Raw genomic sequence first — 20,401 nt, 5'->3', positions numbered from 1 at the left:
TTCGCCTTCCGTGACGCTGATGAACCTTGCCCAAGCCCTGCCCGCCGACAAAGAAAATGAATAAAGGGGTTATTAAATAGTTCATATCATGAAATGACGAACTAAATAGGCCGAGATATATAGTTAATAATGATTGAAATTACCTGTTGACTATCCCATACAAGATGTTGTAGTCACTATTTGCTTTAAGTAGCGAGTCCAGTATTTCAACTGTTCCGGCGTCAACTTTAATAATACACAAGATCCAGTGAAATCTGCATGCACACACGTTTGCATGTCTTAATTAAGCGGGCATATGTAAGCAAAAACATGTAGCTAGCTAGTAGGCAAAAACAGAGAATTTGTAGTACAAGAAAGTGTGACTTACTCGAAGTTGTAAGTAAGTAGTATATCTTCATTGTATTTGAGGCGTTTCAAGAACTCTAGCATGCTGTCCTCTACCTGCTTTTCATAATACTTGCTCATTTTTCATGTGTATTGATTAACGGTGTTTGGGTCAATGAACCCAATGCCATAGCGTCCACCTTTTCTCATTTCATACATCTTCATCCTGCATAATACCACAGAAAAGAATATAGTGAGGATAATTACAGGTAATGATTGATCAAAAGGATCACTACAGCTAGCTTGAGACTTAAATTACAGAAAGAAATCACTTACAGACAATAGCAACTGACGATAGATTTGTCGAGTGCGTCTTGATTGTATAACTGAAACAGTTCAGAATACTCAACGGCCACAGCTTTCTCATGGTAGTAATGATCCTTCTTGACATACACCATGAGGGACTCTCGATCGGATCTCTTGATAATGTCCATGTACCATTGATGCAATTCATACATTCTCGTTGGGAGCTTCTTGACATCTTCTGGCTTGACCAAAGGTTGGCCCCGGACATATTTCCGTTTTATTTCCTCCTCTGTAATCACAGGCATGTCCTCGATCTCGAGGAGTTGTCCAACAGTGATCTTGAGTTCTTCAGCCTGCATTATATGCTCCTGGGTTATTACCACATCGCCCACCTCGGAAACGTAAACTGTTTGGCCACAATAATATTGGGCGCGCGTACTGTCACGTGTTGTCGGCACAACAAGCGGGGGGGTCGATTGCGCCGCCTGTTCTCCCAGCTGGGCAACGGTTTTCCCGCATTTTTTGACAGCTGCTTGTTGTTTGCTCGAGCTCGAGCTCGCCTCCTTCTGTAGACGTTGTCGATGTAACTTCCTGATGTGGCGCTCATAGTCTGTGTCAACAGGCTTAGGAGCTGGTGGTTGAGCCATACGAATGAAGTGGTCAACTACTTCCACAGGCACTTTCTCCCTTGGCGGCGGTGGCGGTTTCGGTCTAAAATGGACGTCGACTTCTGCCCGCACTATGGCATTGGTTTGCTCCTCGGTCCTGTCGTAAACCCTCACAGGAAGAGGAGTAGTGAGGTTTGGACCATATTTATATCGCTTGCCTCCGCCTGTACTTCCTGTACTATGACCTCGACTGGTACCGCTACGCACCATAGCTGCGGGGTGTCTCTTCTGCGATTGCTGAGGCGGCGGAGACGGCTGACGGGGCTGAGTTGGACGAGGAGGAGTGGCCTGAAGCTGTGCCGGACTTGGAGGAGGAGTGGCCTGAGGTTGTGCCGGACTTGGAGGAGGAGTGGACGTCTGACGCTGTGTCGGACTTGGAGGAGGAGTGGCTTGACACTTTGCCGGACTTGGAGGAGGAGGAGTGGCCTCACGCGTTGGTGGACTTGGAGGAGCGGGAGTCTGCTGACTCGGTGGCGGACTTCGACGAGGAGTCGGGTGACGCGGTGTCGGTGGCCTTCGAAAAATGATGCAATCCTTTCTCCATAGGATGATACGATGTTTGGCATCTCCGAGTGTGTGCTCCTCATCACCTCCAGGAATGTCAAGCTCTAGCCCCGAATATTGGTCCACCACCTCATCAACCAAGACACGAGCATAGCCCGCTGGAATCGGGTTGCAATGGAAGGTTGCCTCGGGGGAATTTGAAAAAGCAACGGCGTCCGCCACCTTCATGGATATGTTCTTCATTTTGAAGTGTAGCTCGCAGTTAGTGTTCTCCGTGATTTCATCCACGGGGTATCTATCCAGCACTACTGCGTCGCCCGGGGCGGAACCCACGCTGCTTCTCGGCATGGATGGGGCGGTGGTATCCAATGCTGGATCATCCGCTAGCTGCTGCAGCTGCTGAGACCCCCTTTGCTGGCTAAGTGAGTCGATCTGCTCCTGCTGCCGCTGGAATTTAGCTGCCAATTCCGCTTGACTTGCTTCTAGGCCTTGAAGGCGTTCATAGTCGAGCTTCCTTTGCTCCTCCTCCATCTTCCTCTTCTTCTCCTCCGCAATCTTCTTTCTCGCACGGGTTCTGTAGTCGGCGTTCCAGTCCGAAAACCCCTCATACCACGGAATAGCGCCCTTGCCTCGTGTTCTTCCCGGGTGTTCAGGATTTCCCAGGGCACGCGTAAGCTCGTCGTTCTCTTTGTTGGGCTGGAACACCCCCGATCGAGCCTCTTCTATTGCAACAAGTAGCGCATCGTCGGCTCCGTTCAGACATGCCTTCGTCGAAACATTGCCTGTCTTCGGGTCCAACTCCCCCCATGCACATAGAACCAAGTCCTGCACCTGGGGGGCCAGCTCTTACTAACCAGAGTGACACCTGCATCCTCCATCTCTTTCTCAGACTTATCCCACTTAGGCATTGCCACCACGTAGCCACCTGGCCCCAGCTTATGGAACTTATCCTTTTTTCGGCATTCTTCTTGTTTATTCTCGACCGTTCCTTAGCTAATTCTGAATCCTTGAATTTCACGAAATCATCCCAATGAGCACTTTGATTCTCTAGTATCCCCTCAAATACTGGAGTCTTCCTTCCTCCCTTGACGTACTTCTCCCACGTCATTCTCTTGTGGTTCTTGAATGCAACCGCCATCTTCCTAAAAGCAGCGTCCTTGACTTTCCGCACGTCTGCTTCTGTGAAATTATCTGGTAAGGTGAAATGTTCCATGAGAGTATCCCAAAGCAGATTTTTTGCTTCTCGTCGACAAAAGTAACATCTGGACGTGGATTTGCTGGCTTTCTCCATTCTTCAAGGGAGATCGGGAGTTGGTCCTTCACAATAACTCCGCACTGACGAACGAACTTGTCCGCAATCTTCTTAGGCGCTAATGGTTCGCCATTAGGTCTGATTGCCTCGATATTGTACTTTACGCCCTCCTTCAACTTTTTGTTCGGGCCTCGTTTCGTCCTTTTGCCTGAAGATTTGCTCGATCCGGATGGCTGAAAGAAGAAAGATCGATTCGTTAATATATCTTCAACTCATTTAAAACATGCGATGATCACCAGATTCCTGCTTATATAAATATATATACCTCGCCGGTGTTTGTTGTTTCAGGATCAACATGTTCTTCGTCGTAGTTCATGACTTCATCTTCTCGGTCGTCGCGATCGAATATCATATCACCCTCTCCGGTGTTGTTTAGAAATTCGGAGCCGTCAAAATCTTCTTCATTCTGATCACATCTGGCCCGCGTATGATATCGAGCATGGTCTGTTCTCTCTCTCTGTCGGTATTGTCCGCCATAGCTTTTATTTAACTATGCCAAAAGAAATATAAAACAATTTAGTATAATCTCGAATAATAGATATAATCTCGAATACATCGTCTCGAATAATAGATATAATCTCGAATACATCATCTCGAATAATAGATATAATATTGAATACATCACTAGCTAGCTAGCTAGCAAGCTAATAAAGATCGAATAGTACAGAGTAATCTAGGCCACTCGCGGTTCCTGAGGTGCGGGCGGTGGACACCCAAAGAGAAGGAACCATCACTGGATCATAGCTCGGGTGATCTCCCCAAAGAACCTGCCAGGTATTGGAGAACCTGACGTCCATAGCAGCCATGTAGCGATGGACGTGCTCGTCCTCCTTCCTGACACGGCGACGTACCACCTCCGGCGGGGCCGGCTCCCTCCGCACCGAAAGTGGCCCACGTGAATGCCACCAAAGGAGATGAGGGTCGATGACGGGACCCGGGGCCGGGTTCCTCACCAAGCGTCACGCCCCTGAAGGTAGCACCTCCCAGTGCCAGCCCGGCGGAGCCCAGTCCCGGACATGGGTCCTTTGAAGCAGGACGTCGTCGCGGACGTGTCGACGGCGAGGATGCGGGCCGGGCATCGTCGACAACAAAATACTATATGCCGCAAAAGTAAAGTAACATTTTTTAAATGATGGATTGTGATGATTTCATATATGCAAATTCTAAATTTTATAACTAAAAATATAAGAAACTAAAAAACATCGATCATCGTCTAACAATTTGAAATTAATCTAATTCATCTAGCTAGCTAAAACTAACATTTCCAAAATTTCTAACATTTCTATATAACTAACATTTCTATAACATTTGACATTATATATATTATAACTAACATTTCTACATACTATTTGACATTAATCTAATCTAATTAATTAATTCATCTAAAACTTTGTATGAAAAACAGAAAAACAGGAAAAACTAAAAGCTAAAAACAGAAAAATTGTGTGTGTGCGCGCGTCTAGTGTGTGTGTAGTGTGTGTGTGTGTGTGCATGTAGTGTGTGTGTGCGCGCGCGCGTGTGTGTGCGCTACGGTCGGCGCCGGTGTGCGCTACGATCGATTGGAGGGAGGAGAGGGGCCGGGGGAGGGGCTCACAGCGCGCGCGGGCAAGGTCGAGGCGACGGCGACGGCGAGGGCGAGGTCGATCCAAAGGCGACGGCGACGGCGAAGCGAGGGGATCGGCGACCGGGACGGCGACGGGGGTGCCGCGGAGTCGACGGGGACGACGCGACGAGGACGGGGGCGTCGCGGAGTCGACGGGGACGGCGCGACGGGGGCGGCGACGGCGCGGGACGGAGCGGCGGCAGAGAGAAGTGGGAGATGAGAAACTGAAATTTTTTGAAGTGTTTCTTATATAGGGGACACCTTTAGTACCGGTTGGAGCCACCAACCGATACTAAAGGCCTGTTTTGGCCAGGCCAAGCGGGGGGAGCACCCCCCTTTAGTACCGGTTCCTGGCTCCAACCGGTACTAAAGGCCCCCCCTTTAGTACCGGTTGGTGCCACGACCCGGTACTAAAGGGGGTGCGCTGCCAGGCGAGGGGCGCAGAAGTTTAGTCCCACCTCGCTAGCCGAAGGGCGCTCACACCTGCTTATAAGCCCCGCCGCCGCTGCTGTCTCGAGCTCCTCTCTAAAGCAGGCCTTCTGGGCCTACCTCTGCTACTCTGCCCTGTGGGGCCTATTGGGCTTGCGGGCCTGCATTCTGGCCCAACAACAGGTTGGGTTTCTAGTCGTATGCAGGCCGCTGTGGCCCGGTAGGTGGGCTTTTTTCATTTAGTTTTTTCTTTTCTGCTTTATTTATTTTGTTTTATTTATTTTTAGTTGTTTTTTGCTGTATTTAGAGTTTCTTTGTGAATATTTTTGATAGTTTTTAGAAACTTTCAGTTAGTGCCGGTAGTTTTTAAATTTGAATAGTTTAAATTTTGAATTATTTGAAATTTGTGTGAATCACTAGTTTGTGAATAACTTAACTTTAAAAATACATTTTCCAGTGATTCTTTTTTATTATGTTTAATATTAGTGTGTTTTATCATTATATTCAATTTGGTAATGCTTAAGTTATTTAAAAATGAAATGCCTTTGTAACGGATGAGTTTTCGTCCGAAACCCTGATACTTCGAAACAGATTGTCCATTTTGTACACGAAGTGTATCCAATTTTTGCGGTAACCCTCTCTACTTTTTTGCACATGCTATGTGGGTGAAATTATGATACCATGCCAACTTTCATCCTTTTCTGAGTTCATTTGAAATGCTTTTCAATTTCAGGGTCATTTAGCTGAAAAAATCAATAAATGCATGAAAGAATTTGCTTGCACATAAAATTTCTTCGCGTTTTAAATGCCAAAACACATAACTAGCTACCCTAACTATTACAGAGATTCCCTCCTGGGTGTGAAACACAGAAGAAAGTGATGATAGCTAAGCCGATCATATCCCAGATCTTTGGGTGTGAAACTTTTTCTTCGCGTGTGTCCCTTTGCGTCGTAGCTATGGAAAATTTTCATCATTTAACGGGATGCTCGGGTCAATATTCACTGTGAATGGAGCAATTTCATCAAACTTTTCATAATCTTCTAACTTGTCTGTCTTGTCATCCACTCCCACGATGTTTCTCTTCCCAGAAAGAACTATGTGCCGCTTTGACTCATCGTACGATGCATTCGCTTCCTTATCTTTTCTTTTTCTTAGCTTGGTAGACATGTCCTTCACATAGAAAACCTGTGCCACATCATTGGTTAGGACGAATGGTTCGTCTGCATAAGATTGTTGAGATCCATTGTTGTCATTCCGTACTGCGGGTCTTCCGTTACCCCGCCTCGTGTCATATTGACCCATTTGCACCGAAACAAAGGGACCTTCAAACCACGTCGATAGTCAAGTTCCCATATGTCTTGTATATAACCATAATATGTTTCTTTTCCCGTCTTGGTTTCTGCATCAAAGCGGACACCACTGTTTTGGTTGGTGCTCTTCTTATCTTGGGCGATTGTGTAAAATGTATTACCATTTATCTCGTACCCTTTGAAAGTCATTATATTCGAAGATGGTAACTGGGACAGCAAGTACAGGTCATCTTCAATAGAGGTGTCATGCATGGTACGTGCTTGCAACCAGCTTGCGAAACTCCTGGTTTGTTCACGTGTAATCCAGTCATCAGACCGCTCCGGGTGTTTGGAGCGTAGCAAATTCTTGTGTTCATCCATATACGGAGCCACCAAGGCGGAATTCTGTAGAACTGTGTAGTGTGCTTCAGTGAGAGAATGTCCGTCCATACATATTATTTGTTCCCCTCCTAGCGTGCCTTTTCCATCCAGTCTGCCCTTATGCCGTGATTCAGGAACACCAATCGGCTTAAGGTCAGGAATAAAGTCAATACAAAACTCAATGACCTCCTCATTTTGACGGCCCTTGGAGATGCTTCCTTCTGGCCTAGCACGGTTATGAACATATTTCTTTAAGACTCCCATGAACCTCTCAAAGGGGAACATATTGTGTAGAAATACAGGACCCAAAACGTTAATCTCTTCGCATAGGTGAACTAGGACGTGCGTCATGATGTTGAAGAAGGATGGTGGGAACACCAACTCGAAACTGACAAGACATTGCACCAAATCATTCTGTAACCTTGGTATGATTTCTGGATCGATTACCTTCTGAGAGATTGCATTGAGAAATGCACATAGCTTCACAATGGCTAATCGAACGTTTTCCGGTAGAAGCCCCCTCAATGCAACCGGAAGCAGTTGCGTCATAATCACGTGGCAGTCATGAGACTTTAGGTTCTGGAACTTTTTCTCTGCCATGTTTATTATTCCCTTTATATTCGACGAGAAGCCAGACGGTACCTTAATACTGAGCAGGCATTCAAAGAAGATTTCCTTCTCTTCTTTGATAAGAGCGTAGCTTGCATGACCCTGATGTATGCTGTTTTTTCTGTGCATACGTTGCTGGTCCTCCCGTGCCTCAGGTGTATCTTTTGTCTTCCCATACACGCCCAAGAAGCCAAGCAGGGTCACACAAAGATTCTTCGTCACGTGCATCACGTCGATTGCGGAGCGGACCTCGAGGTCTTTCCAATAGGGCAGGTCCCAAAATATAGATTTCTTCTTCCACATGGGTGCGCGTCCGTCAGCGTCATTCGGAACAGGTTGTCCACCAGGACCCTTTCCAAAGACCACCTTCAAATCCTTGACCATATCATGTACATCAGCACCAGTACGGTGGCGAGGCTTCGTCCGGTGATCTGCCTCACCTTTGAAATGCTTGCCTTTCTTTCTTACGGGATGCCTGCTCGGAAGAAATCGACGATGTCCCAGGTACACATTCTTCTTACAATTAGCCAAATATATAATGTCGGTATCGTCCAAACAGTGCGTGCATGCGCGGTATCCCTTGTTTGTCTGTCCTGAAAGGTTACTGAGAGCAGGCCAATCATTGATGGTCACGAACAACAACGCCTTTAGGTCAAATTCTTCCCCCATGTGCTCATCCCACGCACGTACACCTGTTCCATTCCACAGTTGTAAGAGTTCTTCAACTAATGGCCTTAGGTACACATCAATGTCGTTGCCGGGTTGCTTAGGGCCTTGGATGAGCACTGGCATCATAATGAACTTCCGCTTCATGCACAACCAAGGAGGAAGGTTATACAAACATAGAGTCACAGGCCAGGTGCTATGGTTGCTGCTCTGCTCCCCAAAAGGATTAATGCCATCTGCGCTTAGACCAAACCATACGCTCCTTGCGTCATCTGCAAACTCCTTCCTGTACTTTCTTTCAATTTTTCTCCACTGCGACCCGTCAGCGGGTACTCTCAACTTTCCGTCTTTCTTACGGTCTTCTCTGTGCCATCGCATCGCCTTGGCATGCTCTTTGTTTTGGAACAAACGTTTCAACCGTGGTATTATAGGAGCATACCACATCACCTTGGCAGGAATCTTCTTCCTGGGGCGCCGGCCCTCGACATCACCAGGGTCATCGCGGCAGATCTTATAGCGCAATGCACCACATATCGGGCAAGCGTTCAAATCCTCGTACTCACCGCGGTAGAAGATGCAATCATTAGGGCATGCATGTATCTTCTGCACCTCTAACCCTAGAGGGCAAACAACCTTCTTTGCTTCATACGTACTCTCGGGCAATTCGTTGTCCTTTGGAAGCATATCCTTTATCATTACCAGCAACTTTCCAAATCCCTTGTCAGATACACCATTCTCTGCCTTCCATTGCAGCAATTCCAGTGTGGTGCCCAGCTTTTTCTTGTCACCTACGCAATTCGGGTACAACAATTTTTTGTGATCCTCTAACATGCGCTGCAACTTCTTCTTCTCCAAATCACTTGCGCAGTTTCTCTTTGCATCGGCAATGGCCCGACCTAGATCATCAACGGGCTCATCTGATGCCTCTTCTTCAGCTTCTTCCCGCATTGCCGGCTCAGCTTCTTCCCGCATTACCGGCTCAGCTTCTTCCCCCATTGTTGTATCATCGTATTCAGAGAACCCATGGCCAGGATAGCTGTCGTCGTCCTCTTCTTCTTCATTGTCTTCCATCATAACCCCTCTTTCTCCGTGCTTGGTCCAAACATTATAATGGGGCATGAAACCGGTCTTAAACAGGTGGACGTGAATGGTTCTTGACGTAGAGTAATTGTGACCATTCTTACAGCGAGCACATGGACAAGGCATAAAACCATCCGCCCGCTTGTTTGCCTCAGCCGCAAGCAGAAAAGTACGCACGCCCTCAACGAACTGGGGAGAGCATCGGTCATCGTACATCCATTGCCGGCTCATCTTCATTACACAACACCGAATAGACCAAATTAATACAAGTTCATACATAAAGTTCATACAACACTTAAATGCAACAAACAAATAACTCTCTAGCTAAAGCATTTAAATGCAACAACAAATACGATCAAGATCGCAACTGAGGTAACAATGGATCCAACAGCATAATGATACCAAGCCTCACTATCGATGGCATATTTTCTAATCTTTCTAAGTTCAAGCGCATTTTCTCCATCTTGATCTTGTGATCATCGACGACATCGGCAACATGCAACTCCAATTCCATCTTCTCCCCCTCAATTCTTTTCAATTTTTCTTTCAAGTACTCGTTTTCTCTTTCAACTAAATTTAACCTCTCGGCAATAGGGTCGGTTGGAATTTCAGGTTCAGATACCTCCTAGAAAAATTTTCTATGTCAACTTGATGGGCATAATTTGTCATAAACACGAAATGCAACTAGTTTTAAAAGAGAATATACATACCACATCTGAATCATAACAAGGACTAGGGCCGACGGGGACGGATATCAAAACCATGGCACTATATGTATAACAAACAACGTACGGGTAAGATAATTATACGAGTAACTATATATCCAAATCACACACATCAATTTTTATATAAAATTTCATGAACAAGAGGCTCACCACAAGGTGGTGCCGGCGACGGGACGGTGCGGGCGATCGACGGTGGCTACGATGGAGATTTAGAAGGCACTAAGTAAACCACACCTACATATGCAAACTAAGTGTTATTTTTGACCTCAAATTGCATATAAATCAAATACTAGCACATATATATATATATATCCTCCCAAATTACTAAACTCACAAATTAATCACTATATAAACCAATGCAAGAGCTAATCTAGCAATGAGAGATGAAAGGACAAAGTTGCTAACCTTTGTGATCATTTGAATGGATGAGGGCCTTCAAATCTTGACAAATTTTGGGCAAATTTTGTGATGAACTCGAGAGGAAGAAGGGAAGAACAGAGGAGAGGGCCGGAGAGGGGAAAGGGGGAAGAACAGAGTGCTGGTGGACGAAGGGTTTATATAGGACGACCTTTAGTACCGGTTCGTGGCACGAACCGGTACTAAATGTGCTGGAGGGGCCCCACTCTGACAACATCCTGCCACCACTCTCATTAGTACCGGTTCGTAGCACGAACCGGTGCTAAAGGTTCGCCACGAACCGGTACTAATGAAAGCGGCCCGGCTAGCCGTTGGAACCGGCACTAATGTATACATTAGTGCCGGCTCAAATACAAACCGGCACTAATGTGCTTCACGATTGACCCTTTTTCTACTAGTGCCCTCGTGGAGGCCTTGTGGCTCTTCTGGCCCAACTCTTTTGCTTCGGGGGCTTCTTTTGGTCCATAAAAAATACTCGTAGTACCTCAGGTCGTCTGGCGTCAGGGCTGGCACATAATCAAATATGGTGCAGGAATCAGGAAAGTTGCACAGAAAGATCACATGTGGGCACTTCCTTTGCGTCCCGGCGAACTGGCCGACCACAGGTGTGGCGCTCAAATCAATGGGAGGCACCGTGGGGACAACCGGCATTGAGTCACCCATTTCTAGCGATCCGTCCCGGGGTGACATGGAGAAGTAGGACATTGTCGGGTCGGGTCCGGTAAGGTACCCATATGTTGGCAGCGACGTTGACATGTGTGGCGACTCCGATAGCCTGGGCGGGCGGGCCACCGATGAGCCTGTGATGGCCGCCGCAACGGTGACGGCGAGAAGGGCTGGGTCGCAGTACCCTAGCAAGAGGAGGGCGTGTTGCGTGGCTTGGCAGTGATGGCCTCGGTATTCGTAGCGGCGGCCGCGACAGTGGCGTCGGAGGCATCTTCTCTTGCCTTCTCCTTCGTCCTCCGGTTAGCCCGCATAGTGGTCTCGACCACTCTCTACTTCGGGGTGAGCTCCTTCTTTGGCTTTTTGAAGGCCACGGTCCGAACGGGGCGGTAGCGGGGGCGGGTTCGTCGGTCCATGGCGGTAGGGCAGGAGGTTTTGGAGAGAAGGAATGTGTTAATAGAAATGGTGTGCCACAGATAGGCGGGTCAGGGGAGGACGTCGCAGACATCCGTGGCATGTCCACACGAACCCAAACCCAGACCATATTTGGGCTGAAAATAGGTCGCAACGGACATGAAAACAGCCAACCGTCCGTCTACCTCGGCGCATTGGACCATGTTTTTGTCCGTGCAGACCCAAATAAACACATGTGAACCACGAAATGCGTCGGCCGATTAGAGTTCCCTTATAACCCTTGTTATCCATTTTTTTAGAAACCCTAATAGGATAACTAGTGGTGGTACTCGTCGTAGCATCTGTCAAAGACTCGTGCATTTGGATTTATTCAGTTAATCCCGCTTACAACTCGTGTGCAGGGGCGTACGGCCACCGGGGCCAGAGGGAGGGATAGTCTGGCCCAGCGAGCGGGGCTACTACTGAGCGCAGACAATGATCACGGGGAGGCCACCACCGGACCGGACCGGAGGCGGCAAGTTGCCGATGAGGTGGTTGGTCGACGACGCCCGCTTGGCGCCACTCCACAGGATGCCGTTATTAGTCTAATTTCGCCGGAAGAAGCAACTGGACATTGTGGGATCATTGCGCTAATCAAACCGAACCCCGGCCGAATCATGAGCTCTACCCCGGTGGAATCTAGCGAGAGCTCCCTTTCTCCCTCGCCGGCCGTACTTTTATTCCGGCGTGTGCTGGCGCACGGATGCTTCCGGCCGTCCCGTGCTTGTGGGGCGCATGTGCATTGGCTTTCCTCGCGCCGCTCGTCGGCGACGGCGATGCTTCCTCTTGGATCCTGTGTGCGCTGCTACTGTCTGCGGTGGCAATAACGTACGTGCCGTCAAGTGCTTCAGGGCGAGGCAGAGGTACGGTTACGCAGGAGATGGTAGTAATACAGTTTTGCTTTTGCATGGCCTCGCCGGTGCTGAGGGGTCCAATCTCTTTGCCAACACGTGAACCCTGGAGTCCCGGAGACCTGGACTGTAAGCAGCTGCCAGCTGGTGATTCTTCACGTGCGTAAACATTTTTGTGCCTTGTGGTGACCACTACTGACGAGTAGATCGAATGGCACTGGCACTTGAGTACGGGCCGGGCCGGGCCGGGGCTAATCAGGAGGCAAGAATAGCAGAGGTACCAGGAACCAAGCCCACAATCCCGGAGCACGACGAGATGCACCGAAGAAATGGCCTGCTCATGGTGCAGCTCGGGCGGATGCCGAAGCGCACATGCACAACGCCGTAGCACCACCGGAGCGACAGGATCTTCTTGGGCGGGTAAACAAAGGAGCACTTGCCAATTGGAGGCTTCGAGTCGGAGCTCGTCGCCCAGAATAACACAAGCGATGCTTCGGCCGTACAGCCGTCCGTACCGCCACCGCCTCGCGAAGATCACATCTGGATTATATTGGCCAAGGAGCACAACACAACGTACGCATATATTCCCCCGGCCGGGCCAGTCTACCACGCCGGTGTCGGAGGACGGAGGCGATCTTGTCCCAGGTCGCCCCGTCGGGCCACCCACCGGCACCGGCATGAGATGATTTGCTTCCGGCCCCTGGGGTTCAGCACAGCACAGCTCGCTCTCGGTCTCAGGCAACAGTCACTAACCAACTCCTCGATCGGCCATGGGGTAGGGTAGCAATTGCTCACCGGCCACCGCGTTTTAGCCAGCTGCGCGTAGCGTACGAGCTCACGGGATCAGCACGCACGCAGATGTGATCGAGCCCACCGTTACTGCCGCCGCCGGCCGATTGTGTCCTCGCCGTCGGTGGGAATTGATAGTTCCAGAAGGCGTGGCCTTGAAGCGACAATCATACCACAGTACGTACGTAGCGGCACGGCCGAGCCCAACTAACGAGGCCAGTTGTACGTGGCCGTAGCGCCACGCTTAATTACAAGTAGCCTCTCCGCACGTAACCGCACAGGGTCGGATCAGATCAGATCAGATCAATTGAAGCTTAAGGACATGGGGGTAGATAGACTCTGCTTAATGCATCCTTAAGCAACAAACCTTTGCATATGTCACCTTTCTATGGGGTTTCTATTATTTCAGGAAGAGACTAGCTTGGCAGGAGGGTGCTGGTCATAGAAAGTGCCACCTTGTTAAAACTCGGGAAACAATCTGTCTCCCTAAGAACAGGATCCGGCTTGCCTGCTCCCTTCGCATGCTCCCACTTCATTCTACGGCTGTCTTTTTTTCTTTCTAATCTAATCATCTCCTCCTGATTTTAAGGGAATGGGGTCGGGCCTTTTTTTGTTCCAATCAAATCATGCCACGTATGCGGAAGTACGGATGGGCGCACGCTGGGGGAGCAGGCAAGTCTCGTCCCTAAGAACATGGGGGATTTGGGTGTTCTAAGTCTTGAATTTATGAACATATATGGCCCTTTTAGGGAAGTGGGTTTGGAAGTCAGAAAACGAACAGTGGGTTTCGCAAGATCTTCTCAAGACAAAGAAAAAGAAAACAGAACCGTAAGAAGCAAACCTTGACCCATGTTGTCAAGAAAAATGCGAGTTTCAGTTCTATTCTTTTTTGTAGAAACTTTGTGTTGTAGAAGAGAGGTGCATGATGGAAAGAGTATCAGGTTCTGGGAAGACTCATGGTGTTGTGATCAAACTTTTGCTGTTAGGTTTAATTCCCTGTACTCTATCACCTTTTCCACAGAACGAAACTATGCATAAGGTGCTGTTGAGTGAGTAACTTTCAGTGTTTGAAGTTTAGAGGCTTTGAGGTGTTCATTTTGAACAGAATGACATCTTTGACGTCATGTTCGGTTAATCCGCTTGCCACAAGGATTAGAAGGGATTGGGGAGGTTTGAGAAGGATTTTGACTTGCAAGGGATTTAACCCCTTTTCAAGCCTCTTCAAACCCTGCCTAACCGAACAAGGCCTAAGGAAGTTATTTGCAGGTTTTTCTTTGTCTCAAGTCAGAGATAGGCTTGCGTGGATGCCCGATCCTGTATACCAGCTATTGTTCTCACATCTGCGTGGATGAATTAGAGTGTTTTATTGGCTTGTCCTCGTCTAATTTGGGGAGTGTGGTAGGTATGTGCTTTTGGGTTATCATGCTCTCGCTTCCAAATGCGCAGTGTGCAGGTTCAGTTACTCAGTATGCATGCACGATCGACACAACAGAACAATGAAGCGGACCAACCACTGCGCTGATCAATTCTTGAATGCGCTCTGGAACGAGGTGTAGGCCGTGGACAGGCTCGCACGTGTGATGATGCTAAGGGACCATGCCGTATAAATAGACGTGGACGTGGCATCTGCTCCGTATACATACGATTACGCGAAATCACTGTCCATGGCGGAGGATCAACGACATTCAGAATGATGGGAGTAGAGTAGCTAGCTGCTAGATGCACCGTTCGTCCGTCGTGATCAGTGGCAGCGACACTGACGAACGTAATAATTGATTAAACGATCGCTAACCTCCATGCTGCGATCGATGGATCGGCAGTGCACCGTGCGAGTGAATTGCACGAGCCATCTACATTGAAGTCTAGGGTTGCATAACCGTTATGGGGTTAAATAGTTTCTTTCTAGGAAGGATTTATTTTTCTTTTCTTTTTTTTTTGCAAAAAGACCTGCCTATTATCGTCTATCACAAACCGTTACACCATGTCAACTTTTGCGAGACCAGTCGGCCATAATCATCATTAAGGGCCAAAGCCGTCGACCAGTGTTTCTAGAAAAAATAAATAGACGTAAAATTAGTGGTTTTTGACACAAAACAGTAAACTCGTATTTCCTACAACCCTTAAACTCTAATGCCGATGATTTCTGCAATTCACTCCACCCGTGCACACACGTCACAAGAGGACACGATTTCTTTTTTTGAAGTTCAAGAGGACACAAATTAGGAGTACTTTTTTTTTTGAAAAAGAATTAGGAGTACTTGTTGGTGCGTACACGTGGGCACGCACGTATCTACTGGACTGGTCCGCGACACCTCTACGTGGCCGGATTAGCTTATACCGTCGACCCCATCGAGCGCGAGAAGTTTACTCATCTCATTATTACTTTTATTAAAACACGAAGATTCAGAACGGGACGGACGAGTCGCCTTGGAAATTCCAGGCGGCTACATTACCAGAGCTACTACTACTACAAGATAGTAGTCGCTGGCCGATGTCTCCAGCAGTGTCGCCTTGCGATGTGTGGCGCTCGCCTCAAGGTGATCCGAACTGGCGACGGCGACGCGATATTGGTTTATCCCAGCTCGCCTGTCGCCTGTCGGCACTCTTGGACTAGCCGCCGATGACTCGCTCCCCGGAGACTTGGACCGTGCAGCGTGCGGATCGGTCGTTCCACGCACGGCACGATGCGATGCGTGCACCCATCATCAAATCATTCGTCGACTGACAGCTACGGGTGTGCGAGGCGACAAAGGAGGTTGTCCCCCGTGGCGACTGAATGACAACGACTTGGAAGAAATCAGCAAAGCTAGTCGACGGACTAAAATGCTAAAACGGGGGCAACCGTGCCCGTGCGGCAACGGAGTAGTACTACTGTACTAGTCATCTTTTCTTCCGCTGATTTTCCAGATGCAAATCGATCGGGTCTCATCTGCTGCCGTGATGTTGCTTTCCTTTGGCGATTCTGCTGATTTACCTGAAGAAGAAGAGTCGACGCACGGGTGCACTAGTACTCTCTCTCTCTCTCTCTCTCTCTCTCTCTCTCTCTCTCTCTCTCTCTCTCTCTCTCTCTCAAGATCCACTAGTACTCTTTCTATCTCCATACCCTATGACCATATATATATATACATGCTATACGTCTTCTCTTTGCGTTTTGCTTTGTTTGAGGGAATAGTAGGGTACACATAAATGTATCTTTTGGACGTGCTACGCATCGACAGGCTGATCTTTGTCAAAGATCGGCCGGGTCCTGAGCCGTCCGATTGTGTGATGCCCATCATATGATCCATGTCATCTGTTTCTCTTGTTGCAAAACCATCTTTGTCTTCACTGCAACATGGCTCTTATTGCAAAAGCATCTCCGGCCCGTCAAGATCGTCAGTGCAACAAGACCCTTGTTGCAATTGCAACGGGGTGCTTACTGCAAAAGCATCTCTGGCTCGAGGTCGCCACTGCAAGAAGACCCTTGATGTAAAAATAATATACATCCCCGCTCACAAATTAGCCGAGTGTCTAGCGACGAGCGGAGCAGCGACCCACAAGCATAAAAGTATTTGGGGTCGGGACGATAGCCTTCCTAGCCACCATCGTCCCTGGCGGTGTCACCCTGACTTGCATGGTGGCTGATATTATCCTAACCTACGCGGTAGCCACCGTTGCCCATTGATTGCACAGAAGACACCGATGACCGTTTGGCAAAATTCGTGCAAGTATCCAATTAGATATCGTTTCCAACGAGAAACAGAGAAGGGTATTAATTTTATTGTTTCTAGCACACACAAGTTATTGCATATCTTGTGCAAATTAACTGTCTGAATACCTACAGGGTTTGGTATTATTCTGACAACAAAAACGTACCAGGGGGTGGGTTGAAATAGGGTTGTAAACACAAGAAAGTAAATAACATAAAAAGTACAACACTGAAAATAAACTTTTGGTTTGGCTGCTGCAGAAAGTTAGACACGGGGAAACTTCGGATCATGTTGTACATCATGTGTGCTAGTGCAACGATAATATCAGTTATCTTTTCATGTGATTCTACTTCATTGATTATGTGTTCGGTAAACGGTCCACCCTTGAGTAGTCGAACTTCTTCATGCAGGGATTTTTCTCCTCTATTGTCTTGCATCAACATTGTCATATGCATGGGCGTTTCAACAATTAAGGTCGTGAGGCTGGACCAACGCTTCAAGTGTCGTGGATTTCCGTTATCCTCATATTGTCTTCGCTCCTCGTAGATACCAACACCTGTCACCTTGCGGTCACGGATCCACTAAACATATGTGTTACCTGCATATGTCTTCAAATCATTTTGCCTAGCTCTCAGATTACACAGCTCACATTGCGCTCACAACAAATGAACAACTTAATAATCAATCATACAAATAGTCACACAAAAAAGACATAGAATGGGCGCAAATGAATCTCACCAATCACCTACATCTCCTTGCTACCTCTTGAGCACTGCGTTGGTTTTTCCTTGAAGAGGAAAGGGTGATGCAGCAAAGTAGCGTAAGTATTTCCCTCAGTTTTTGAGAACCAAGGTATCAATCCAGTATGAGGCCGCGCACGAGTCCCTCGCACCTACACAAACAAATAAATCCTCGCAACCAACGCGATAAGGGGTTGCCAATCCCTACAGGTCACTTACGAGAGTGAGATCTGATAGATATGATAGGATAATTTTTTTGGTATTTTTATGATAAAGAGGAATAAAAGATGCAAGTAAAATAAATGGTAAAGGAAATAACTAAGTATTGGAAGATTAATATGATGGAAGATAGACCCGGGGGCCATAGGTTTCACTAGTGGCTTCTCTCAAGAGCATAAGTATTTACAGTGGGTGAACAAATTACTGTTGAGCAATTGACAGAATTGAGCATAGTTATGAGAATATCTAGGTATGATCATGTATATAGGCATCACGTCCGAGACAAGTAGACCGACTCCTGCCTGCATCTACTACTATTACTCCACACATCGACCGTTATCCAGCATGCATCTAGAGTATTAAGTTCATAAGAACAGAGTAACGCTTTAAGCAAGATGACATGATGTAGAGGGATAAACTCATGCGATATGATATAAACCCCATCTTGTTATCCTCGATGGCAATAATACAATACGTGCCTTGCTGCCCCTACTGTCATTGGGAAAGGACACCGCAAGATTGAACCCAAAGCTAAGCACTTCTCCCATTGCAAGAAAGATCAATCTAGTAGGCCAAACCAACCTGATAATTCGAAGAGACTTGCAAAGATAACCAATCATACATAAAAGAATTCAGGGAAGATTCAAATATTGTTCATAGATAAACTTGATCATAAACCCACAATTCATCGGTCTCAACAAACACACCGCAAAAGAAGATTACATCGAATAGATCTCCACAAGAGAGGGGAGAACTTTGTATTGAGATCCAAAAAGAGAGAAGAAACCATCTAGCTAATAACTATGGACCCGTAGGTCTGAAGTAAACTACTCACACTTCATCGGAGAGGCTACGGTGTTGGGGAACGTAGTAATTTCAAAAAATTTCCTACGCACACGCAAGATCATGGTGATGCATAGCAACGAGAGGGGAGAGTGTTGTCTACGTACCCTCGTAGACCGAAGCGGAAGCGTTGACGCAACGTAGAGGAAGTAGTTGTACGTTTTCCCGGTCCAACCGATCCAAGCACCGTTACTTCGGCACCTCCGAGTTCTTGGCACACGTTCATCTCGATGATGCTCCCCGGGCTCCGATCCAGCAAAGCTTCAGGGAGGAGTTCCGTCAGCACGACGGCGTGGTGACGATCTTGATGTTCAACCGTCGCAGGACTTCACCTAAGCACCGCTACAATATGACCGAGGTGGAATATGGTGGAGGGGGGCACCGCACACGGCTAAGGAACGATCACGAAGATCAACTTGTGTGTCCTAGGGTGCCCCTTTGCCCCCGTATATAAAGGAGCCAAGGGGAGGGGGCGGCCGGCCAAGGAGGGCGCGCCAAGGGGGAGTCCTACTCCCACCGGGAGTAGGACTCCCTTCTTTCCTAGTTGGAGAAGGAGAAGTGGGAAAGAGGAGGAAGAGGGAAAGGAAAGGGGGGGCGCCGCCCCCCTCTCCTTGTCCTATTCGGACTAGGGAGGGGAGGGGCGCGTGGCCACCTCTTGCCTCCTTTCCTCTTCTCCCTTAGGGCCCATGTAGGCCCAATAACCCCCGGGGGGGGGGGTTCCGGTAACCCCCCGGTACTCCGGTAAAATCCCGATTTCACCCGGAGCGATTCCGATATCCAAATATAGGCTTCCAATATATCGATCTTTATGTCTCGACCATTTCGATACTCCTCGTCATGTCCATGATCACATACGGGACTCCGAACAACCTTCGGTACATCAAAATACATAAACTCATAATGAAACTGTCATCGTAACGTTAAGCGTGCGAACCCTACGGTTCGAGAACAATGTAGACATGACCGAGACACGTCTCCGGTCAATAACCAATAGCGGAACCTGGATGCTCATATTGGTTCCTACATATTCTACGAAGATCTTTATCGGTCCGCATAACAACATACGTTGTTCCCTTTGTCATCGGTATGTTACTTGCCCGAGATTCGATCGTCGGTATCTCAATACCTAGTTCAATCTCGTTACCGGCAAGTCTCTTTACTCGTTCTGTAATACATCATCTCACAACTAACTCATTAGTTGCAATGCTTGCAAGGCTTATGTGATGTGCATTACCGAGAGGGCCCAGAGATACCTCTCCGACAATCGGAGTGACAAATCCTAATCTCGAAATACGCCAACCCAACATGTACCTTTGGAGACACCTGTAGAGCACCTTTATAATCACCCAGTTACGTTGTGACGTTTGGTAGCACACAAAGTGTTCCTCCGGCAAACGGGAGTTGCATAATCTGATAGTCATAGGAACATGTATAAGTCATGAAGAAAGCAATAGCAACATACTAAACGATCGGGTGCTAAGCTAATGGAATGGGTTATGTCAATCAGATCATTCACCTAATGATGTGATCCCGTTAATCAAATAAAAACTCTTTGTCCATGGTTAGGAAACATAACCATCTTTGATTAACGAGCTAGTCAAGTAGAGGCATACTAGTGACACTCTGTTTGTCTATGTATTCACACATGTATTATGTTTCCAGTTAATACAATTCTAGCATGAATAATAAACATGTATCATGATATAAGGAAATAAATAATAACTTTATTATTGCCTCTAGGGCATATTTCCTTCAGTCTCCCACTTGCACTAGAGTCAATAATCTAGATTACAAAGTAATGATTCTAACACCCATGGAGCCTTGGTGCTGATCATGTTTT

This window comes from Triticum urartu, chromosome 5 (assembly GCF_003073215.2).
Source record: "Triticum urartu cultivar G1812 chromosome 5, Tu2.1, whole genome shotgun sequence".
Classification (NCBI taxonomy): Eukaryota; Viridiplantae; Streptophyta; class Magnoliopsida; order Poales; family Poaceae; genus Triticum; species Triticum urartu.
The sequence above is the reverse complement of the archived record's forward strand: the minus strand, read 5'-3'. Positions refer to the sequence as shown.